Source organism: Nomascus leucogenys, chromosome 4 (genome assembly GCF_006542625.1).
Source record: "Nomascus leucogenys isolate Asia chromosome 4, Asia_NLE_v1, whole genome shotgun sequence".
Classification (NCBI taxonomy): domain Eukaryota; kingdom Metazoa; phylum Chordata; class Mammalia; order Primates; family Hylobatidae; genus Nomascus; species Nomascus leucogenys.
The window spans coordinates 77,774,834-77,800,619 of record NC_044384.1 but is presented as its reverse complement, the minus strand read 5'-3'; the positions used below and the strand labels follow the sequence as shown (position 1 = coordinate 77,800,619).

At 38.4% G+C, this 25,786-nt stretch overlaps 1 pseudogene; it reads left to right on the top strand.

Annotated features, from left to right (window-relative positions):
• Positions 1-17,411: 17,411 nt before the first annotated feature.
• On the top strand, positions 17,412-25,682 carry LOC100585994 (annotated as a pseudogene).
• Positions 25,683-25,786: the final 104 nt, after the last annotated feature.

The following is a 25,786-nucleotide window of genomic DNA, read 5'->3' as shown; positions in this document are numbered from 1 at the left end:
ATGGTACTGATACCACAACAGAGACATAGATCAATGGAACAGAACAGAGCCCTCAGAAATAATGCCACATATCTACAACTATCTGATCTTTGACAAACCTGACAAAAAGAAGCAATGGGGAAAGGATTCCCTATTTAATAAATGGTGCTGGGAAAACTGGCTAGCCATATGTAGAAAGCTGAAACTGGATCCCTCCCTTACACCTTATATAAAAATTAATTCAAGATGGATTAAAGACTTACATGTTAGGCCTAAAACCATAAAAACCCTAGAAGAAAACCTAGGCAATACCATTCAGGACATAGGCATGGGCAAGGACTTCATATCTAAAACATCAAAAGCAATGGCAACAAAAGCCAAAATTGACAAATGGGATCTAATTAAACTAAAGAGCTTCTGCACAGCAAAAGAAACTACCATCAGAGTGAACAGGCAACCTACAGAATGGGAGAAAATTTTCGCAACCTACTCATCTGACAAAGGGCTAATATCCAGAATCTACCATGAACTCAAGCAAATTTACAAGGAAAAAAACAAACAATCCCATCAAAAAGTGGGCAAAGAACATGAACAGACACTTCTCAAAAGAAGATACTTATGCAGCCAAAAAACACATGAAAAAATGCTCATCATCACTGGCCATCAGAGAAATGCAAATCAAAACCACAATGAGATACCATCTCACACCAGTTAGAATGGCCATCATTCCAAAGTCAGGAAACAACAGGTGCTGGAGAGGATGTGGAGAAATAGGAACACTTTTACACTGTTGGTGGGACTGTAAACTAGTTCAACCATTGTGGTAGTCGGTGTGGTGATTCCTCAGGGATCTAGAACTAGAAATACCATTTGACCCAGCCATCCCATTACTGGGTATATACCCAAAGGACTATAAATCATGCTGCTATAAAGACACATGCACACGTATGTTTATTGAGGCACTATTCACAATAGCAAAGACTCAGAACCAACCCAAATGTCCAACAACGATAGAATGGATTAAGAAAATGTGGCACATATACACCATGGAATACTATGCAGTCATAAAAATGATGAGTTCATGTCCTTTGTAGGGACATGGATGAAACTGGAAACCATCATTCTCAGTAAACTATCACAAGGACAAAAAGCAAACACCGCATGTTCTCACTCATAGGTGGGAACTGAACAATGAGAACACATGGACAGAGGAAGGGGAACATCACACACCAGGGCCTGTTGTGGGGTCGGGGGAGGGGGGAGGAATAGCATTAGGAGATATACCTAAAGTTAAATGACGAGTTAATGGGTGCAGCACAATAACATGGCACATGTATACATTTGTAACTAACCTGCACATTGTGCACATGTACCCTAAAACTTAAAGTATAATAAATAAATAAAAATAAACAATAAAAATGAAAAGCAAGAAGCAGAAAGAAAAAAAAAAAGAGAAAGGCCACAGCCTTCGTCACGGCCCTCAGACAAACAAACCTTGGTGTTTCAGAGAGGAAAGAAAATTGAGCAGGCCAATCACCCAGTAAGGCTTATTATCAGTGTGGTTTGCAAGGACACTTTAAAAAAGAGTGTACAATGAGAAGCCGCCCCCTCGCCCATGTCCACTATACTGAGGCAATCACTGGAAGGCACACTGCCCCAGAGGACAAAGGTTCTCTGGGCCAGAAGCCCCCAACCAGATGATCCAACAAGGAAACTAAGGGTGCCAGGGCAAGTGCCAGCTCATGTCATCACCCTCACTGGGCCCTGGGTACATTTAACTATTGAAGGTCAGGAAGTTGACTTCCTTCTGGACACTGGTTTGACTTTATCAGTGTTAATCTCCTGTCCAGGACAGCTATCCTCAAGGTCCGTTACCATGCGAGGAATCCTGGGACAGCCTGTAACCAGGTACTTCTCCCACCCCCTCAGTTGTAATTGGGAGACTTTTCTCTTTTCACATGCCTTTCTTATTATGCCTGAAAGTCCCACACCCTTATTAGGGAAGAACATATTAGCCAAAGCTGGAGCTATTACGTACATAAATATGGGGAACAAGTTACCCACTTGTTTTCCCCTGCTTGAGGAAGGAATCAACCCTGAAGTCTGGGCATTGGAAGGACAATTTGGAAGGGCAAAAAATGCCTGCCCAGTCCAAATCAGGCTAAAAGACCCCACCACTTTTCCTTATCAAAGGCAATATCCCTTAAGGCCTGAAGCTCATAAAGGATTACAGGATATTGTTAGACATTTAAAAGCTCAAGGCTTAATAAGAAAATGCAGCAATCCCTGCAACACCCGAATTCTAGGAGTACAAAAACCGAATCATCAGTGGAGACTAGTGCAAGATCTTAGATGCATCAATGAGGCAGTAATTCCTCTATATCCAGTTGTACCCAACCTCATACCCTGCTCTCTCAAATACCAGAGGAAGCAGAATGGTTTGCTGTTCTGGTCCTCAAGGATGCCTTCTTTGTTCCTGTGCACTCTGACTCCCAGCTTCTCTTTGCCTTTGAGGATCCCGCAGACCACACGTCCCAACTTAACATGGATGGTCTTGCCCCAAGGGTTTAGGGATAGCCCTCATCTCTTTGGTCAGGCACTGGTCCAAGATCTAGGCCACTTCTCAAGTCCAGGCACTCTGGTCCCTCAGGATCTGGATGATTTACTTTTGGCTACCAGGTTGGAAGCCTCATGCCAGCAGGCTACTCTAGATCTCCTGAACTTTCTAACTAATCAAGGGTAGAAGGCATCTAAATTGAAGGCCCAGCTGTACCTACAACAAATCAAATATCTTGGCCTAATCTTAGCCAGAGGAACCAGGCCCTCAGCAAGGAATGAATACAGCCTATACTGGCTTATCCTTGCCCTAAGACGTTTAAACAGTTGTGGGAGTTCCTTGGAATCATCAGCTTTTGCCAACTATGGATCCCCAGATACAGCAAGATAGCCAGGCCCCTCTATACTCTAATCGAGACCGAGAGGGCAAATATTCATCTAGTAGAATGGGAACCAGGGCAGAAACAGCCTTCAAAACCTTAAAGCAGGCCCTAGTACAAGTTCCAGCCTTAAGCCTTCCCACAGGACAAAACTTCTCTTTATAAATCACAGAGAGAGCGGGAATAGCTCTAGGAGTCCTTACTCAGACACATGGTACAACCCCACAACAATTTCCTTACCTAAGTAAGGAAATTGATGTAGTAGCAAAAGGCTGGCCTCACTGTTTACAGGTAGTTGTGGCAGTGGCCATCTTAGTATTAGAGGCTATCAAAATAATACAAGGAAAGAATCTCACCATCTGGACTACTCATTATGTAAATGGCATACTAGGTGCCAAAGGAAGTTTATGGCTATCAGACAACCACCTGCTTAGATACCAGGCACTACTCCTTGAGGGGCCAGTACTTCAAATACACATGTGTGCAGCCCTCAACCCTGCCACTTTTTTTCCCAGAGGATGGAGAACCAATCGAGCATGATTGCTAACAAATTATAGTCCAGTCTTATGCCGCCTGAGAGGATCTCTTAGAATTCCCCTTAGCTAATCTTGACCTTAACTTATATACCGATGGAAGTTCATTTGTGAAGAATGGGATATGAAGAGCAGGTTATGCCATAGTTAGTGATGTAACAGTACTCGAAAGTAAGCCTCTTCCCCCTGGAACCAGCGCCCAGTGAGCAGAACTAGTGGCACTTACCTGAGCCTTAGAACTGGGAAAGGGAAAAAAAATAAATGTGTATACAGATAGCAAGTATGCTTATCTAATTCTACATGCCCATGCTGCAATATGCCAAGAAACGAAGTTCCTAACCTCTGGGGGAACCCCCATTAAATACCACAAGGAAATCATGGAGTTATTGTACATAGTGCAAAAACCCAAGGAGGTGGCAGTCTTACACTACTGAACCCATCAAAAAGGGGAAGGAGAAGGGAGAACAGCAGCATAATGGGCTGGCAGAGGCATGGAAAGACCAGCAGAAAGGAAAGAAAGAAAGAGACAGAAAGTCAAAGAGAGGAGACAGAGAGAGGAAGAGACAGAGAGACAAAGAGGGAGTCAAAGAGAGAGAGGAAGAGACAGAGAGACAGAGAGGGAGTCAGAGAGAGAAGAAGAGACAGAGAGACAGAAACTCAGAGAGAGAGAAAGAGAGACAGAAAGTCAAAGAGAAGGAAAGAGAGAGAGAGATAAAAGTAATAAAGGAACAACAGTGTACCCTATTCCTTTAAAAGCCAGGGTAAATTTAAAACCTATAATTGATAACTGAAGGTCTTCTCTGTAACCCTATAACACTCCAATACCACCTTGTTGTCAGCGTAAACAAGGGTGTAGCCCAAAAGCACTGAGGCCACTGACAACCCTTAGCCTTCCTATCAAAAATCCTTAACCCAGCAGGTTTCCTAACGGGGATCTAAATCTTAATTAATTACCATTCTAAGGTCTGATCCGACCTAGGAGGAGCTCCCTTCAGGACAGGACTATAGATGGTTCCTCCCAGGTTAAGGGAACTGGCTATTCCAGATTAAGGGAAAAATACGCAATGTGTATTCAGTAAGTGATAAGGAAACTCTTGTAGAAGCAGAGTTAGGAAAATTGCCTAATGATTGGTCTGCTCAAACATTGCAGCTGTTTGCACTCCGCCAAACCTTAAAGTACTTACAGAATCAGGAAGGCACCATCTATACCAATTTTAAGTTAATATGGGCTGAACAAGGTCTTATTAATAGCAAAGAATAATTGAAATCCCAAACTTACAAAGTTTTCAACAAAAGTAAAGTTTGCTAAAAGTTAACAGTGTAACATGTATTATCCTAACTTCTAGTCTTGTGGAAATCAGACCCTATCAGTTCCCCTCAAAGCTCAAGTCCATCAGCACAGAGCCATACAACTAATACCCCTACTTATAGGGTTAGGAATGGCCACTGCTGCAGGAACTGGAATAGCCAGTTTATCTACTTCATTATCCTACTACCACACACTCTTAACAGATTTCTCAGACAGTTTGCAAGAAATAACAAAATCTATCCTTATTCTACAATCCCAAATAGACTGTTTGGCAGCAGTGATTATCCAAAACCACTGAGGCCTAGACCTCCTCACTGCCTAGAAAGGAGGACTTTGCACCTTCTTAGAGGAAGAATGTTGTTTTTACACTAACCAGTCAGGGATAGCATGAGACGCCACTCAGCGTTTACAGGAAAAGGCTTCTGAAATCACACAATGCCTTTCAAATTCTTATACCAACCTCTGGAGTTGGGTGACATGGCTTCTCCTCTTTCTAGGTCCCATGACAGCCATCTTGCTATTACTTGCCTTCAGGCCCTGTGTTTTTAACCTCCTTGTCAAATTTGTTGCCTCAATGATTGAGGCCACCAAGCTACAGATGGTCTTACAAATGGCCCTTTGACTGACCCAGAGAGTTCCCCTCTTGAGAACACTACCAATTCAGGGCCCCTTCTTTGCCTCTATCCAGCAGGAAGTAGCTAGAGCAGTCATTGCCCAATTCCCAACAGCAGTTGGGGGTGTCCTGTTTAGAGGGGGGATTGAGAGGTGAAGCCAGCTGGACTTCTGGGTCAGGTGGAGACTTGGAGAACTTTTCTGTCTTACAAGAGGACTGTAAAATGCACCAATCAGCATTCTGTAGCTAGGATTGTAAAATGCACCAATCACCACTCTGAGGCTAGCTAGAGGTTTGTAAAATGGAGCAATCAGCACTCTGTAAAATGGACCAATCAGCAGGATGTGGGCAGAGACAAATAAAGGAATAAAAGCTGGCCAGCCCAGTGAGCAGTGGCAACCCACTCAGGTCCCCTTCCATACTGTGGAAGTTTTGTTCTTTCGCTCTTCACAATAAGTCTTGCTGCTGCTCACTCTTTGGGTCTGTGCCACCTTTAAGAGCTGTAACACTCACTGTGAAGTTCTGTGGCTTCATCCTTGAAGTCAGCAAGAGACCACGAACCCACCAGAAGGAACCAACTCTGGACACAAATGGGCTAATACACTTCCATTATGTTTTATTTATGTGAAAGGAGTAATAGAGAACAGTCAGCTTCTGCAAAGGGAAAGCCTGCAATCTGGGAATGTATACTATATTGGATTCCCTCAGTAATAATTCCAAAGTTAAGGATTTGAGCTTAATAGTTTATTTTAGAGGTAATAACAGAAAAAAACTGGTAGGGGAATGGGACAGCAACATAGGGAAGATAGGAAAACCAATACAGTATTGTATTATAAAGTAGATTATATCTCTGGAGAAGAGGGGCTCAATCTTGCTGGGATCCATGGGAGACTATATAAAACAGGTTTCAGTGTAATACCATCTGAGAAGTGAGAAATCTGTGATATTTATTCCTCAGCTTCCCTGTGCCCTTTGTTGATGGTGGCATCAGGACAATTAGCTCCCCAGCAATTTTGGTCTGCTTTACTCATGGACTAAGAGTGCTTTTTCAGCCACAGTAAACCCTCAGGTCAAGAGTGCAGATGCTTTCATCAATAAGGCTTAGCATGAATGAGGACAATGAGCACTGAGAGGCTGTAGGTAGAGTACCAAGTGTATCTGCTACAGGAGGACAAATTCACTTCAGAGAAGGCAATATTACCAAGCACATCTGTTTACAGATCCAAGCCAAGTTTGTAAATAGTCTTTACTGACAATAAGTAATTACTTACTACTTTATTATTTAGCAATTGGCTTTATTAGTAAGAAAGTTGATCTTTCTGACCTCTGTAACCGATTTGTCAATTGGTTGTAAAGTCAGGAAATACATAAAACAATATTGTTTATTAATCACTTAAAATTTTTTAGCAACCTAAAAATTTCATCATAAGAACTAAAAAAATTGAAAGTAGAAAAAATAAATAAATAAATAAGAAATTATGACAAATAGAAAATATAAAATGAATTTTTGGAAATAAATCTCAAATATGAGTAATGACAAGAATACTAATAGATTAAACTCAGATCTCATTGTTAGAATAAGTACATAGGCAGATATGAGCAGAGCAGGATAGGGACCCAAAGGATGTCAGGTGATTGTCAAGCAGCTGGTGACAGGGAAGGGAAAATTTCCTAAGACACATGAGGCATCTAGAGCTTGTGGGCAACAACTTCCTGAGAAGAATTTTAAATGTCAGAGTTTGACTTTTCTCTGGGGACATGTCCAGGCATGTACAATAAGGGGGGAAATGACAGTTTGACTGTTACATGACCTTCCTCTGGGGGCGCTAGACCAGTAAGAAAAAATTGCCCTAAGAGAGCATAGGCATAACTACAACCACAAAACGGTTCAGGCAGCCTCTCCCAGATACTGGGAAATCACTGCACATGTAAGGAGGGGAAGAGATGGGGTGAAAAAACAGCAAATAGTAAATTTATAAGAATTCTCAGCCAAAGGTTGAGTGGAGCACTCAATCTTTTGAGTTGCCTGTTTGGTTCCTTCCAAGTGTACTTGAAGTATGTTGAATAATGGTTTCCAAAGATATCGGGTTCTAATCCCTGGAAACTATATGACAGTTTGAGAATGTAATTCAGTTAAGAGTTTTAAGATTGGGAGATTATTCTGGAGTAGTCAGTTGAGCCCTTAATAACCAACAGTGTTCTTATAAGAGGGAGGTGAAGGGAAGTTTGACTACATAGGAAGAAAGGAATGTGCCAACTGAAGCAAGACACTATGCTACTGGCTTTGAATATGAAAGACAGGGTCATGAGTCAAGGAGTGCAGCCCTGGAAGCTGGAAAGGACAAGGAAACAAATTCTTCCACAGAGAATGAGAGCATGTGGCCTTGCTGACAGCTGGATTTCAACACAGTGAAACAGATTTCAAACTTCTGACCTCCAGAACATTAGGAAAAAAAATTGCCTGTTGCTTTAAGCTACCAATTCTATGAAAACTTGCTGTAATAGCAATGGGAAACTAATACACTTCATATGGTGTACAGTTGGCCCTCCATATTTTGGTTCCACATCTGCAGATTCAACTGTGTATAAAACATACTGGGGAAAAGAAACAATGAAAATTAACCACAACAATAAAAATAATATGAATAAAAATACATTATGACAACTATTTACATAACATTTATATTGCATTATATATTAAAAGTCATCTAAAGGTAATTTAAAATATAGCGAGAGGATGTACATAGGTTGTATGCAAATACTACACCATTTTATGTAAGGGACTTGAGCATCTGAAGATTTTGGCACAGGGGATCTAGAACCAATTCACCACAAATACTAAGGGATCACTGAGATGAGAATGGCACTTAGTCTCCATGACATTCTTTCCCAAAGCCTACAGCCCCAGTGTAATCACGTGAGAACACCAGAGGCATTCAAATCAAGGGAAATTTACAAAACCCCTTTTAGTTCTCTGCAAAATCATCAAGGTCATGGAAAACAACAAAAGGCTGAGGAACTGTCACAGATCAAAGGAGACTAAGAGCCATGATGGTTAAATGGAATGTGGTTTCCTGGATTGGATCCTGTAATAGGAAAAGAACATTTGTGGAAATTTTATAGATTGGTTAACAATAATGTATGACTTAATTTCCAAGCTTTGACAAATATACTATGGTTATGTAACATGATAACATTAGGAGTACTGAGTGAAAGATATATGGGAATTCCTATACTATCTTTGCCACCTTTCTGTAAGTCTAAATTATTCCAAAATTTAAAGTTTAAAATAAAAATAACCAACAAACACTTCAAACTATAGAAAAATAGTGTAAATTTACTTATAAAGACATATATAAACAGCATTATACAAGAACTTTAAAAACAAAGAAATGACTAAATAAAATAAAGTGGCCTAGAAAAACAACTATAACAATATTAAGAGCACATACACAAATAAAACTTAGGATTAAGTTTCATTTCAATAGGAATAGAAGGAGATGGGAATAATGAGGAAAGAGATCATTTATTAAGAGGAAACAACAGCTATAATGTAAAAATGTAACAATGTAGTCTTGAATACTTTTTAAAACTGGCAGAAATATAAGAAGAAATAATTCTACAATAAGATTAAAGAAGTTTAATTTACCTTTTTCAGGATTTGGAATATAAAGCAGAAAACTATTAACAAGGATATAAAAGATGTGAGTAACACTAAGATAAAGATGATTTTAGACATGTATAGAACCCTGAATGCAAGTCATAGAATTTCCATCTTCTTTCAGTGGTGCATGTAACATTTACAAAAATAAAATGCATCTTAGGGCAACAAATTCTAAAGAATTATATATTCCAGACCTGGCTCTCTGAATGTAATAAAACAAATGTAGAATTCAACATTGAAAATGTAATCTACTCGTAAATGTTTGGAAACTGGGAGTTTCTAGGTTTCGTTTCTTTAACATCCCATCTTAAATTGCGGCCAATATACATTTGCATGTTGGCAGCAATTTAAGATGGGATATTAAAACAACTTCAACAAATTTAGAATATCTACTTTTTTAATGTTTGTCTGAAATTAAGTTTGTGTTTTCAAAATTAACCTCCATGCTTTTGTCAGTCAATTTTTGTCCAGTGATTTGTCCTGTAAAATCCAATATCTTTGGATTAAAAAAATGGATTCCAGATTCATGAACATTGAATGCAGGGCTTTTCTTTTGATAGAAAGTAAAGTTCCAAATATCCTATCAAATTTGTAAGTGATTTCCCAGATGAGCAATATCAGGGTCCTCAATAACTTGAATGATAAATGTTCAATTATAGAGCGTGGCATAACCACAATCTTTTGGAACTCCTTTCTTTCAAGCTTTTAGCTTTTGTTTTTAAACCTTTCATTTTACTTGATATTTAAAAAAATCTTGCATTTATTCTTTACATGGAAGTACTAATATAAGTAAAAATACCAAAGATATTAGATAACTAAACAAGTCTAGCTGTCTAATTCATATCTTTAGAAAGTCAGAATGAAACTGTTTTTTCTGTCACAAAACACTAAGATTTTGTTCTGTATTTCAAACATTCTCTACAGAACTTTTTCCTTCAATAACCAGAGCAAGTCAGCATACAAAAATGGTTGTTTATGATTAGTTTCCATAATATGACATAATAAAGAGAATAATCTCAATCCTTTACTGGGTCTTCAACTTTTACTATGTTATTAAGTATACTGTTTGGTTCAGCTGATTTTTTTTGAAGCTAGAAGCAGTGCATTTATTTACATAATGATACAAAAGACCTTAGGTAACTACTCCAAAACAGTTCCTTGTCTTTGAATCTGCTCTTTCAATATATGCACCTTCACAATTTAGTTGATAATGTAATTCTATGCATTATCTTACAGTTTTGTACTAGTCATGTTATTAGCAATGGTGATGAAAGAAAAATATTTTCTTCATAACACCATTATGGTCAAATTGCATATATACTAAAATAATATCTATCATCAACATCTGGGCATGCATCAAGTTGCAATGCAAAATAATTTACTGGCATTATTTGTTTTATAAGTTGGTCTTCCATATTATTAGACAGTTTGTGAATACATAAAAATCTGCTGTCACTGAAAAGTGATACTTGAGCCACAGATTCACCCATTTCCAAACAAATATCTCTAATACAGTCATTACCTAATATACCAACAATTGTATACATTGTTTTTAGTCTTGGCAAATATTAGTCCTCTATGAAAATCCCACAGAAGATTAATATTCACAAGTAAAGTATTGAACATCTGCTCTGTCAGCCTTTTAATCTGGTATTTTCTCTTTCAAATTTTTTGTTTTGAAATTATTACTTTGTATTTTATATGTAAACATTGCTTAAGTTTTGATGTTTTCCTTGTTTCTTTATAGTTCATCTCTGCAAATAACACACTCTGGTTTTTAAGCACTTCATCATTAATTATGACCACAAAATTGAACTCTACATATAAGGGATCACATTTCTGAGTAAAACTACAATGAACTCTTTTAGTCTCTATTTCGTTGGAATCACATCCATTGTTACCATTTGTATTAGTCCATTTTTCACCCTGCTGATAGACATACCTGAGACTTGTCAATTTACAAAAGTAAGAATTTTATTGAACTTATAGTTCCACAAGGCTGGGAACGCCTCAAAATCATAGCAGAAGGCAAAAGAGACAAGTCATATCTTACATGGATGGCAGCAGGCAAAGAAAGTGCTTGTGCAGAGAAACTCCCATTTTTTAAACCATCAGATCCTGTGAGACCCATTCCCTATCATGAGAACAGCATGGGAAAGACCCACCCCTATGATTCAGTCATCTCCCACCAGGTCCCTTCTACAACATGTGGGAATTATGGGAGCTACAAGATGAGATTTGGGTGGGGACACAGAGCCAAACCATATCATTTTGCCCATGGCCCCTCCCAAATCTCATATCTTAACATTTCAAAACCAATCATGCTTTCCCAACAGTCCTCCAAAGTCTCAACTCATTTCAGCATTAACTCAAAAGTCCACAGTCCAAAGTCTCATCCAAGACAAGGCAAGTCGCTTCCACTTATGAGGCTGTAAAATCAAATGCAAGTTAGTTACTTCCTAGATACAACAGGGGTACAGGCTTGGTTAAATACAGCCATTTCAAATGGGAGAAATTGGCCAAAACAAAGGGACTATAGGCCCCATGCAAGTCCAAAATCTAGCAGGGCAGTCAAATCATGAAGCTCCAGAATGATCTCCTTTGACCCCATGCCTCACATCCAGGTCACACTGATGCAAGAGGTGGGTTCCCATGGTCTTGGGCAGCTCTGCCTCTGTGGCTTTGCAGAGTACAGCTTCCCTCCCAGCTGCCTTCACTGGTTGGCTTTGGGTATCTTCAGCTTTTTCAGGCACACAGTGCAAGTTGTCAGTGGATCTACCATTCTGAGGTCTGGAGAATGATGGCCCTCCTCTCACAGCTCCAGTGGGTGGTGCTGCAGTAGAGACTCTGTGTGGGGGCTCCAACCTCACATTTTCCTTCCCCACTGCCCTAGCAGAGTTTCTCCATGAGAGCCCCACCCCTGCAGCAAACTTCTGCCTGGACAATCAGGTGTTTCCATATATCCTCTGAAATCTAGGTAGAGGTTCCCAAACCTCAATTCTTGACTTCTGTGCACTGGAAGGCTCAACATCATGTGGAAGCTGCCAAGGCTTGAGACTTGCACCCTCTGAAGCCACAGCCCAAGCTCTACATTGGCCCCATTCAGCCACAGCAGGAGCAGCTGGGATGCAGGGCACCAAGTCTCTAGGCTGCACAAGGCACAGGGACCCTGGGCCTGGCCCAAGAAACCACCTTTTCCTTCTAGGCCTCTGGGCCTGTAAAGGGAGGGGCTGCTGTGAAGACCCCTTACATGCCCTGGAGACATTTTCCCCATTGTTTTGGGGAGCAACATTGGGATCCTTGTTACTTATGCAAATTTATGCAGCTGGCTTGAATTTCTCCTCAGAAAATGGGATTTTCTTGTCTATTGCATTGTCAGGTTACAAATTTTCTGAACTTTCATTCTCTGATTCTCTTATAAAACTGTGTGCCTTTAACAGCACCCAAGTCACTTCTTGAATGTTTTGCTGCTTAGAAATTTCTTCCACCAGATACCCTAAATCATCTCTCCCAAGTTCAAAGTTTCACAAATCACAAGGGCAGGGGCAAAACACCGCCAGTCTCTTTGCTAAAACATAACAAGAGTCACCATTGCTCCAGTTCCAAACAACTCCTTCATCTCCATCTGAAATCACCTCAGCCTGGATTTCACTGTCCATATTATTATCAGCATTTGTTGAATGGTCAAAGCCATTCAACACGTTTCTAAGGAGTTCCAAACTGTCCCACATTTTCCTGTCTTCTGAGCCCTCCAAACTGTTCCAACCTCTGACTGTTACCCAGTTCCAAAGTCACTTCCACATTTTCAGGTATCTTTTCAGCAGCGTTCCACTCTACTGGTACCAATTTACTGTATTAGTCCATTTTCACACTGCTGATATAGACATACCCAAGACTGGGCAATTTATGAAAGAAAGAGGTTTGTTGGACTTCAGTTCCACATGGCTGGGGAGGCCTCACAATCATGGCAGAAGGCAAGGAGAGTTCTCTACTTCCACAGAGAAACTCTAGCTTTTAAAACCATCAGATCTTGCAAGATCCGTTCACTATTACGAGAACAGCACAGGAAATACCACCTCCATGATTCAATCATCTCCCACCAGGTGGCTCCCACAACACATGGGAATTATGGAAGCTACAAGATGAGATTTAGGTGGGGACAAATAGCCAAACCATATCACCGTTTGTTTACTACTATGTAGTGTTCAGAAAATATTTGACAAAAATATCCAATGATTTATTCTGGTGACATCTAAATTAGACTTTAACATAAATGATAAATTTATGTTTAATTTTAGAAAGTTTGAATTTTGGCTTTCAATGTCTAGTTTATAATCTAGCTCAAATTTTACAATGTTTAAAATATTGAACATGTTTACAATATTGAACCTCCAATCCATGACCATTTGCTTTCAGCAGGCAAAAAATGGCCTGGGCATAACACAAGAAACACTAACCACAAAAGAATAATTAAATAAATTATAAATTTTATATAACCAGCCTTAAACTGTGTATACATTAAAAGACACCATAAGAAAATAAATACATAAATCAACACTGGGAGAAATATAAGTTCTGAAAATGAACTTATACCAGAATATATAGAGAATAAATGGTGACAAGTAATTAATGAAAAGATAAACAGCATAAGTAATTAATGAAAAGATAAACAGTAATTAATGAAAAGATAAACAGCAAAACGTTGACCAAATACTTTGCAAAGAAAGATATACATATGCCCAATATTCCCATTAAAAAAGTTTTCAACATTATTCTCCAGGGAAATAAAAATTAAAACCACAATGATAATGTGATTTTAGAATGTCTAAAATTTAAAGGACTGCCAACACTAAATGCTGGCTAGAATGTGGGGCAAATGAACTCTAATACACTGATGATAAATGTGGAAAGCAATTTGATGGTTCTTATAAAATTAAAAACTCTTCAATTCTATGATCCAGAAATTTGACTCAGTATTTAGCCAGGACAAATGTTTTTCAACAGAACAGATCAGTAATTTCAGTATACTCATACAATGAAATACTGTTCAGCAATGAAAAGAGTGAACTGCAGATACACCCAACAACGTGGATAAATCTAATGAGAGAATCCGGACAACAAAGGAGTGCATGCTGTATGACTCAATCCGCATGAAGTTCAGTAGCATTCAAAGCTAACCTATAATTTCAAAAAAAAGAAAGAAAGAAGTGTTGTGTTTCAGGGCAGGTACTGGCGAGCTAGGGACGCAGGGAAACTTTCTGGGGGCAATGAAATATTGGTAAAGATGTAGATTACGTGAATTCATGCATTTGTCAAATCTAATTGAAACGTATACTGCATTTCACAGTATGAAAACTACACTTCAATTTTTTAAGTTAAAAAGTACATAGACTTTGATTTTCTAATTTAGCTATAATTTTTTATTAAATATTAAGTACTATAAAAGCAACACTTAAAAAAATTGTTTTAAATGCTTTCATTTTCCTTTGGGTATATACCCAGTAATGGGATTGCTGGGTCAAATGGTACTTCTGAGACACATGCACACGTGTATTTATTGCAGCACTATTTACAATAGCAAAGACTTGGAACCAACCCAAATGCCCATCAATGATAGATTAGACAAAGAAAATGTGGCACATATACACCATGGAATACTATGCAGTCATAAAAAAGAGTAAGTTCATGTCCTTTGAAGGGACATGGATGAAGCTGGAAACCATCATCCTCAGCAAACTAACACAGGAACAGAAAATCAAACACCTCATATTCTCACTCATAAGTGGGAGTTGAACAATGAGAACACTTGGACACAGGGAGGTGAACATCACAAACCAGGGCCTGTTGAGGGGTTGGGGGAAAGGAGAGGGAGAGCATTAGGACAAATACCTAATGCATGTGGAACTTAAAACCTAGATGACAGGTTGATAGTTGCAGCAAACCAGCATGGCACATGTATACCTATGTAACAAACCTACATGATCAGCACATGTATCCCAGAACTTAAAGTAATAAAATAAAATAAAATAAAATAAAATAAAATAAAATAAAATAAAATAAAATAAAATAAAATGCTATCTATCTATAGCATTTTTCAATGCTGTTTATTAAAAGCTATATATACACATGCAAAAAAAGCTTTCATTTTCTCATATATTTGTATAATTTTAGATTACATTTGACAAGCTAACCTTAAAATATCATACAACTTAATATGTTCTATGGTTCATTCCACTATATATATATGCTGGATGAGATTCATCACACAGAAGTGTGGCCACACTGGAACTTGTCTATATGCAACAACATGAGAGGGAAGATTGCCGGGTCAGTGGTGTGACAATGTCAAATGGCTCTAAAAGTTTTGAAACTTACTCTCAATTTTTATGCATATCTTTTACGAAACCAGCAACAAACATTTCCCGGATTACACTGATCCTTATGCTACCTTTTGAGTAGCAGAGTTTTAGTTGAGATCCTCATTGGAAAATAAATGGAGAAAATATATTCTTAGAAAAGAGGAGGCTTAAGCATATGTTAGACTTCTCAATGTTTTTTGGGGAAAATGCTTAATTTTGTGGTATTCTTAATAGGACAAATTCTAGGATCAGTTTCTTCTATAGACAAAATAAAATGGATGTACATGAAACCTAATTCTACTCTAAACACATTCCAATAATAGGAAAAAATTAAACTTTATGTAACTACCGGACTCAAAAATAATATTAAAATTTCTGAAAACCAGAAATAGAATTGAAACCACAGTGATTACTGATGACTAAATGTAGAAGACTATGGAATATTGAAAACAGAAATAGTCAGTGGGGATAAGGATTTCAATCCCAGTCAAGAATGAGGAGTTAACATCCCCAGTAGGGACAGGAGACAGGAACTAGGTTCCCCACAGGCAATAGAGACATACTTATAATCTGACTGATAGAAGCTGGTAGAAGCTGGTGATAGAAGCTGAAAGTACCATGACTACTTAGTTGGGATGTATCCAGAAATAATGCGCTTGCTTATGGCAAAGGCAGCAAAGCAAATGCACACGAATGAATAAGAATTAAGCCAAGCCATACGCTTCGTGAGACCTTAAATTATAAATATAAATAGGAACATAATATTACATTATAAATGTAATATCCATCAGAACAAGGACTCCTAATATGAAACTACATAACAGGGAGAGGATCTCCCCGTGGACTCCAGAAGGTGGTTGTCTGTGATTGTCACATGAATAGTTGCCCGCTAACTTTGTTCCAGTTTATTAACTCAGGAAATTTCTCTGAAATATGATTTTAGTTGGATTTGGCTTGAGAAAAGCCACTAGGGAAATTTCTTCTCTTTGGAGACTCATTAATTAAAAGAGACATCATATAGGGCACAAAATTATGTGGATAAATCAGGCTAACTTAGAGAATCGCCCCTGAGTAAAAAGGAGAATGCAGACACGGAGCCTGGTCTTCCCATGCAGGAGACTGGTTTAGGATAATTGCATGGTATTCTTACTTTCTTGGTATCCTTCTTTCTTTTGCTGTATCCCAAGCACAGCTTTCTAAAAACTTCCCTCTTTTCCTGAACACCAGCCTACTCTTTCCTTTTTTGTTGTTTGTTGTTTGTTTGCTTTTGTTTGTTTTTTTTCTGAAACTGAGTGTCGCTCTCTCGCCAGGCCGAAGTGCAGTGGCGCAATCTCAGCTCCCTGCAATCTCCGCCTCCGGGGTTCAAGAGATTCTCCTGCCTCAGCCTCCGAGTAGCTAGGACTACAGGTGCGTGCCACCACGCCCAGCTAAGTTTTGTGTTTTTAATAGAGACGGGGTTTCACGATGTTGGCCAGCATGGTCTCGATTTCTTGACCTCATGATCCGCTTGCCTTGGCCTCCCAAAGTGCTGGGATTACAGGCGTGAGCCACCACGCCTGGCTTTTTTTGTTGTTCTTGCTCTGTTCACCAGGCTGGAGTGCACTGGCACAGTCTCTCCTCACTGCAGCCTCCTCCTCCTGAGTTCAAGTGGTTCTCCTGCCTCAGCCTCCCAGGTAGCTGGGATTACAGGCACCTGCCACCACACCCAGCTAATTTTTGTATTTTTAGTAGAGATGGGGTTTCACCATGTTGGCCAGGCCAGTATCAAACTCCTGACCTCAGGTGATCCGCCTGCCTCAGCCTCCCAAAATGCTGGGATACAGGCGTGAGCCACCGTGCCTGGCTGTCTTTCTCATTCATATGTAGATGTTTCAAGGTCATTACCTTCTGTTCATTTGTTTAAATATTTCTAGAAGATTTTACACATCAAGAGCCCATGTATTCTTATTGCATTTTGTCCTTTAAGAACATGATATATAAGACAGGAAAGCATTCTGAACGAGTTCCCTTAATCATCTATGGCAGAAACTTTTAGCATTTCTGAAAAAAAGTTTACCGGTATAAATTTTCTTTGATGGCTGATGAAACGAAGTGAATTGCAATGAGGTAAAGGAACCATCTTCAGACACTTTACTGTTTAACAACTAATTGGCTCTTCTGTTTCCTGACTGATATTAACTTATACTGTTTAATACTTTATAGCAAGGGTAGGCAAGTTAGACCTAAAGTTAAAATTCAGCCTCCTTTTTACAGCCATTTAACAAAGAATATGTTTTACATTTTTAAGAAAAAACGAGAGAGAGAAAGGAGGGAGGAAGAGAAAAGATGGAGGAAGGGAGGCAGACAAATTATGTTCAAACAACTGATTTGGCCCATGATGCCTAAAATTTTACAATCTGGCCCTTTATAACCAAAGTTTGCCAATCCTTGCTTTCAACTGTAGGGAGCACATAAAGGTCTATTGAAAAAGAATTGAATAACTCAAATAACATAATGGATTGGGTATCCACACTTCCCAGTTGAAGAAAATGAAGCTTTGATTGTAGCTTACCCAACAGAGCTCAAACTCAGGTCTTCATTTTCTAGATTCAATATGCTTCAGCTTAAATCTCAACTCCACCACTGACCAGCTGCTTGATCTTGGACTAGTTACCTAATCTTTGGGGACCTCAGCTCTTTATTTGCAAGAAAGGCATTAAAATATTGCCTGTCCCATGGTGTTGCTGTGAAGTGTAACTGAATTAACACATAAAGTTAGCTTAGATACTGCCTAAATATCACGATGTAACTTATTATTATATTCAAAATGCTTTTTACAGCATCTAAAGAGGCTTTTATGAAATGCTAGTTGAACTGTGTGAAAAAACATTTCATACAGAAATAAATTTTTTTAAAAGAGTTAAATTTATACATATTTCTCATGTATAATACATAATTCTCAGAGGCTTTTAATGCTAATATCATTGTGGATCACAAAGAGATACAATTTTTAGTGTTTCCCAAATGTGCTTGACTGTGGATATATGCATCTTTGTATCTACTTATGTTTTTATCCATTACTCTATTTATCTGTGGATCTATCTATCCATTCATCTATCTATCTATCTATCTATCTATCTATCTACCTACCTATCTGTCGATCTATCTACGTGTTGTTCTATTTGGGAGAAGGAGTATTTTATATCTATTTTTCTAAAAAGATAATTTAAAAAACCTTAATTTAGAAGATTTTTTCCCAGATTTCTTTAAATGTCAGATCTCCTTTATATGATTGGGGGCAAGGACTTGTTTTTTTTGTTTTTTTTTTTGAGATGGAGTCTCGCTCTGTCACCCAGGTTGGAGTCCAGTGGTACAATATCGGCTCACTGCAACCTCTGTCTCCCAGGTTCAAGCGATTCTCATGCCTCAGCCTTCTGAGTAGCTGGGATTAAAGGCACATGCCGCCATACCTGGCTAATTTTTGTATTTTTAGTAAATACGGGATTTCACCACGTTGGCCAGGCTGGTCTGAAACTCCTGACCTCATGATCCGTATGCCTCAGCCTCCCAAAGTGCTGGGATTACAGGTGTGAGCCATCGTGCCCAGCCAACAAAGACTCTTTTTAATATAATTTTATTTCATATTCCCCCACAGAGCTGAGAATATGATTTCAGCATATAAAGTGCTCAATAAAGGCCGGCTAGCTTCCTTGCTTATCTGCTTGCTCGCTTGTCAGCAATTAGCCTGACTCAGGGCTAACCATCTTGTAATTGAGAAACATGCGCAGTTCTACAGTAGTTCATAGGAGGAGCACCTTATCCTGAAGGTGAGAGGAAAATGAGAATTAGGGATGCTTTCTAGATAACTGATTTTTGAGCTGAATCCTGAGCTGCAAACTGCAGAAATTAGCTAAGAAAATGAAAGAACGAAAAGGTTGTCAGGCTGAGGGAGTTTCCATGATTTCAAGGAGATAAGCTAGTATTCAAGTGATTGGAGAGGGTAAGGGACTGGGAAGGGGTGAGCCCCTATTAAAAGCCAAACATACTAAGCAAAATAAGTCAGTCACAAAAAGATAAAAACTGTATTATTTCACTTATATGAAGACCCTAAAGTAGTCAAAGTTATAGAGACAGAGAGTAGAACAGTGATTGCCAGAGGGTGGGGATAGGGAGAAATGGGAGTCATTGTTTAACAGTTCAGAGACTCAGTTTTGCAAGATGAAAAGAGTTCTGGAGACAGATAGTAGTGAGGTGATGGTTGCACAAGAATATAAATGTACTTTAACACTGCTGAACTGCACTTAAAATGATTAAGATGGTAAATTTTTTTTTTTTTTTTTTGTTTTTGAGACGGAGTCTCGCTCTTTCACCCACGCCGGACTGCAGTGGCGCGCTCTCGGCTCACTGCAAGCTCCGCCTCCCGGGTTCACGCCATTCTCCTGCCTCAGCCTCTCAGAGTAGCTGGGACTACAGGCGCCCGCCATCACGCCCGGCTAATTTTTTGTATTTTTAGTAGAGACGGGGTTTCACCGTGGTCTCGATCTCCTGACCTCGTGATCCGCCCGCCTCGGCCTCCCAAAGTGCTGGGATTACAAGCGTGAGCCACCGCGCCCGGCCTAAGATGGTAAATTTTATGTTACGTGTGTTTTTCCATAAAAAAAGTTTCGGGAAAGAAAAGCTGGGCATAGCACAGGGCACTTTCCATATATAGTTTTTTTTACTAATATTCACACTAGCTCTGCAAGATAGCTAAGAAAACTGCTTTGTAAGCTTTATTTACTAAGTAAATTTCACAAAGCCAGAGACTTGGCATGGGGCAGCGTCAGGATTAAACGCAGATGGGAAGACTTTAAAGGCTGTGTGTTTTCTTGTAGGAATGCTTAGCAAGAAATTCCTTCAAGTGTCAGTGCATTTAGAGGGACACTGAGGCAGGAGGTATTTTTGGAGGCTTCTCAACTCTCAGTTCATAGGAGATTGCCTCCCTCTCCTACAAATTTAGACCCAGACAGAGTTTGGGTATTTGTTTCAGACACTGCAACAGAATTGTTCAACTAATCTGTCTTTTCTGCGCATATTTTTGCAATGTCTATGACTAAATTGCAAAGCAATTGATACATATTAAAAGTGCAAAATCCAAGAACCAAAGATTGCAAGGTGGATTCCACCTTCTAATAATTAAGCTTGCTGGAATGAGGTCTTAGTTTTGCCCTTAACTATACAGTCTTCTATTACCTTTATGATTTCTCTTTTTGAGAACATAAATTTTGATCATCCAAAATAAACTTCAGTTATAGTAACAGGAAAATAATGTCAAAACAAATATTAGCCCATTATTCCAAAGCTGTGGTTATTTGAAAAACAGTAAGACCTGACATTTAGTGGATGTTTATAGGCACTAGCTTTAAGTGCCTTTTATTTGTTTTCATCGTATCATCACAGAAACCCTACTGGTAAGTACATTTATTATTCCCATATTATAGGCGAGAAAAATTAAAGTATAAAGATTTTATGTAAAGTGTCCAAGATTACTTAGAACACAAGTAGTCTGCTGGCAAAGAGCTCTGAACCACTCTGTTTTGCTATCTTGACTTTACTGTGTATTTAAGACTCATATATTCATGTGTATTTTTGTTTTATGGAACTGTCTCTCTATTCCTACACTTATTTTTCATTTCTGATGCAATTATAATATATTATGTATTTATGAAATATTATAGTTTATGCAATATTTAAATTTTTAGTACAAGTTTCACTTTTGTTCTCTTTTAAACATCTTTCTTAGCATTTTAATGGTTGTTAACATCTACTTTAACATCTTATTCTCATTTAGCATGTAAATGAGAATATATCTAAATATTCTTATTTAACATCTACTTATTCTCAATCGATTATTCTTCCAAATAAACTTTAAAATCACATTATAAAGTACATGTACATGCACATACACAAATTCTCTTGAAATTCTTATCAGATTTTCAGCAAAATTTTGTGTTATTTTGAAGACACATAATATTCTTAAGTTTTACCATCAAAAAGCTTTAACAATTGCCTTAAATTTGTATTAGTTATTACATGTTACATTTATTGATATTTTATATTTGTGTGACTTTTGGTGTTATAATTTTCTAACTAGTTATTGTCGATATGGGGAAAACTATTGTGTTTTACGTATAGTAAAAGCCCTTTTATCCAAAGCAGCCAGTGCTTGATCAATTAATTGAAAAGTCAGTTACAAGGAAATTAATTTTTTAAATGTATACATTATAAAAATTTAACTTAAAACATATAAATGAACATTTTTACCCCTAACCCTCTGATGTATGATCAAGACTTTTTGTGTATGTGTTTTGTGTGGGATGATTATTGCAAACTGAAGTTTTCTTATGTGAACCACATTCCCAAATCATTGTCTACAATTTGCAATATCAGTGTCTTTAAAGATTCTTGTGAAACAAAATGCATGCTACATTATCCAAGATTTTTATGATCTTTTCCCTCAAACATATATAGTAGCTCTGCCCATCTTAGCTAATTCATCAGTAAGTTATTGTTTGTTTGCAATTCATTTTTATCAAATAATTTCAAAATATTTACATTGATATCCATTGAAAGAATCCTCTTTCACATTCGTAGTTCAATAGTGTATACATTTCATGCACTATTAACTTTTGCAATATTAAGTGTACTTGGTTTATTGACAGTTGGAATCAAATGCAGTTGACTTCACAAGCAAAAACCTCAAATGGTGGGAGTAGAAGTGTTCAGATGTACTGGAGTGAAATCTTGCTTAGAACTGGGTGTCCTACGGATACCCTCCATAGAGAGAAAGAGAACAAAGTGACTAAATGGAAATTAGTTAATTATTGGTCATCTTAAGGAATTTCCATATTAGTTCTAACAATTTCTTAGTTGTCTTGAGGTTTTCATAGGGACAGTCAGATATCTATCATCTTTATTGGTTGGAGGACATGGCTTATTTCACTTTGTAGAACTTTCTGAAAAAATATTGAATAAGAGTAATAGCTTTTCCATGGTGCTATTTTTTGCCTCTTAAAAACATTCTTTTGCATCTTAAATCAATCTAAACATCTTTTTATAGGAGATATATGCCTATCAACATTTATTATAATAATTGATATGTTTTATTCTGCTTCCAAAAACTTTTTTAAAAATATTTTTGTTCTATATAATTTCTTACCCATTTTTGTTTGCTTCTTTTTCTTTTGAATAATAGTTTCATTCTTTCATTTTTTTTCTTATTTTGAGGGAAAAGATAGATGATAGATAGACACAATGCATATTTGAAAAAGTGCATTCTATTTGTACTTACTATTAAAGTAATTAATATTAAAAGGTAAAGAATATAAGTAGAATAAACTTTTCTACAATTATTCACATCTAAGTAATATTATAGTTTATACTGAATCATTTCTTAAACAGTTTGAGGAAACTAGCACAATATTACCTCTCTTCTCCCCTACCCATTTTCCTTATACATTTCAAAATCAGTTGAGATATTAGATCCAGATTACTTTTTTTTTTTTTTTTTTGAGATGAAGCCTGTCTCTGTTGCCAGGCTGGAGTGCAGTGGCGTGAACTCAACTCACTGGAACCTCTGCCTCCTGAGGTCAAGTGATTCTCCTGCCTCAGCCTCCCAAGCAGCTGGAACTGCAGGCACATGCCACCACACCCAGCTAATTTTTGTATTTTTAGTAGAGACGGGGTTTAAAAACTGTTTCCCATAATGCATTTTTCAAGAACTATACTTGAAATTTTTGCTCTTTATAAAACAATATTTGAAATAATTACTTAGATATACCTGTGTTTTACTATGCTTTAATTCTCTCCACTTTTCTATTGCAAATACCCAATATTGACTTTTAATTTTGATATTTTTAACTAACTAAACTTTTTAGTTGTTTTCAGCATAGATATGAAGGACAGAACTCCAGAGCATTGGCAAATCTAAAAAATTCCAACAATTTTATTGAGCATAGGATTCATTGATCAGAATGCGTTTTTCTTAAAACATCATGTCCTGGGTTTTGATGCTACAAAACAGATATTTTAGATAAAAATTTGCCTCAAAATAATTTTTTAGAAAGCAGAGTTTTTTTATTTTTTTTTTCTGCTATGGAATTTTTAGTTTCCTCATCATCTTTCCTTACTTCAGCTAGCTTCACTCTTGTGACTGCCTATCAAGCAACTAAATGCCTTTATGTGTCAATCTATTTGATTTCCAAACACAGTTGAAGTCTTACAGAAAATACTTCAATAAATAAAAATAAATAACATACGTCAGAATAAAATTGCAATGAAGTTGTACTCCCAGTCCTCTATAAGACCAAAACACTGGGATTAATAAGAATGATTGAATCATCTAATATTTTATCTATAGATGTTTATCATTATACAATTATGAAACTTTAGCAGAAACAGAGACCTAACTCATAAATCTATGTTTATTACATTTATATTTTATTGTGTATATTTAAGGTGTACAACATGATATTTTGATATACATATACATAGTGAATTATGTAGTATATTCAAGCAAATTAGCATATCCATCACCTCACATAGTTGGCACTTTTTTATGGTAGGAGCAACTAAAATCTACTCTCTTCACAAATTTTCAGTGCATACTACAATATTAACTATAGTCCTCATGCTATATATGCATTAGATCCTGCACTTATTCATCCTACGCAGCTGCAAGTTTATACCATTGGACTTACCTATCCTATCTCCTCTCCCTCACTCCCCTAGTAACCACTGTTCTACTATCTTAAACTTATATTTTAAAGTAAACTTATATTTTAAAGTGTAATGCTTGAAACACTTTAGAAATCTGTTTCTTTCTCTTCAAGAAAATACACATGAAGATTTCAGAGGAAAATAATTCCCTATGTTTAATTACAATTGGAGTATCAGGTTGGGTGCAGTGACTCATACCTGTAATCCCTGCACTCCGGGAGGCTGAGGCTGAAGGATAGCTTGAGCCCAGGCGTTCGAGACCTGCCTGAGCAAGAAAGAAAGACTCCATCTCTACAAAAAGTATAAACATTAACTGGAATAGTGGAGTGGGCCTGTAGTTCTAGCTACTCAGGAGGCTGAGATGGGGGAATCACCTGAGCTTGGGAAGTAGAGGCTGCAGTGAACTGTGATCATGCCACTGCACTCCAGCCTGGGTAACAATGTGAAACCCTGTCTCAAAAAAAAAGGGGGGGGGATCTCAATGACAATTAGGTAATTCCCACCTCAGAAATAAAGTCCTCCCTCTTTATTTTACTCAGGCAATAAAGCAACTCAGCTAAGGACAGCTCAGTGCTTCCTATCCTTTTGCACAAGGCGTGCTTGTATGGAAACCTGTCTTCAACCAGTCTGGCCCACTGAGTTTGTGTTCCGTGTGTTCACCAGTCCCTGAATTTCAGGTTCTTCTCTTCCTTCTCTTCCTCTTCTTCTACTTGATGATCCTCTGTGGCAACACAGCCATCATCTGGGTTGTATGCACACGCAGCGTTCTCTGAACCCCGATGTATTTCTTCTTGTCCAACCTGTCCTTTGTAGAGATCTGCTACACCACCGTTGTGGTGCCCTTGATGCTTTCCAACATTTTGGGGGCCCAGAAGCACATTCCATTGGCTGGATGTGGGGCCCAAATGTTCTTCTTTCTCACACTTGGTGGTGCTGACTGTTTCCTCTTGGCGATCATGGCCTATGACCACTATGTGGCCATCTGCCACCCTTTGCACTACACCGTCATCATGAGCTGCAAGCTGTGCGTGCAGATGCTGGGCGGCGCCGTGGGCCTGGCCCTCTTCCTCTCCCTGCAGCTCACCGCCTTAATCTCCACCTTGCCCTTCTGCAGCCACCGCCGGGAAATTAACCACTTCCTCTGCGATGTACCTCCCGTCCTGCACCTGGCCTGCACTGCCATCCGCATGCACCAGGCTGTCCTCTATGTCGTGAGCATCCTCGTGCTGACCGTCCGCTTGTTGCTCATCTGCGTCTCCTACGTGTTCATCACTTGTGTCATCCTGCGCATCCGTTCTGCCGAGGGCCGCCGCTGGGCCTTCTCCACCTGCTCCTCCCGCCTCACCGTGGTCCTGCTGCAGTATGGCTGCTGTGCCTTGGCATACTTGCATCCCCAGTCCAGCTCCTCTGTAGATGAGGACCGCCAGTTTGCCCTTGTTTACACCTTTATCACACCATTACTCAACCCTTTGATTTACACCCTTAGGAACAAGGATGTCAAAGGTGCCCTGAAAAAAGTGCTCAGTACCAAAGGGACATCTGAGTCCTTCTGAAGGCTCTGAGAGACTGAAAGGGGCACCTGGGTATGGGACAACGGTAAAACTCTTCCATCCAAATGCTAGATTTGCCTTTATTGTATCCGAATTTGGACTTTCAT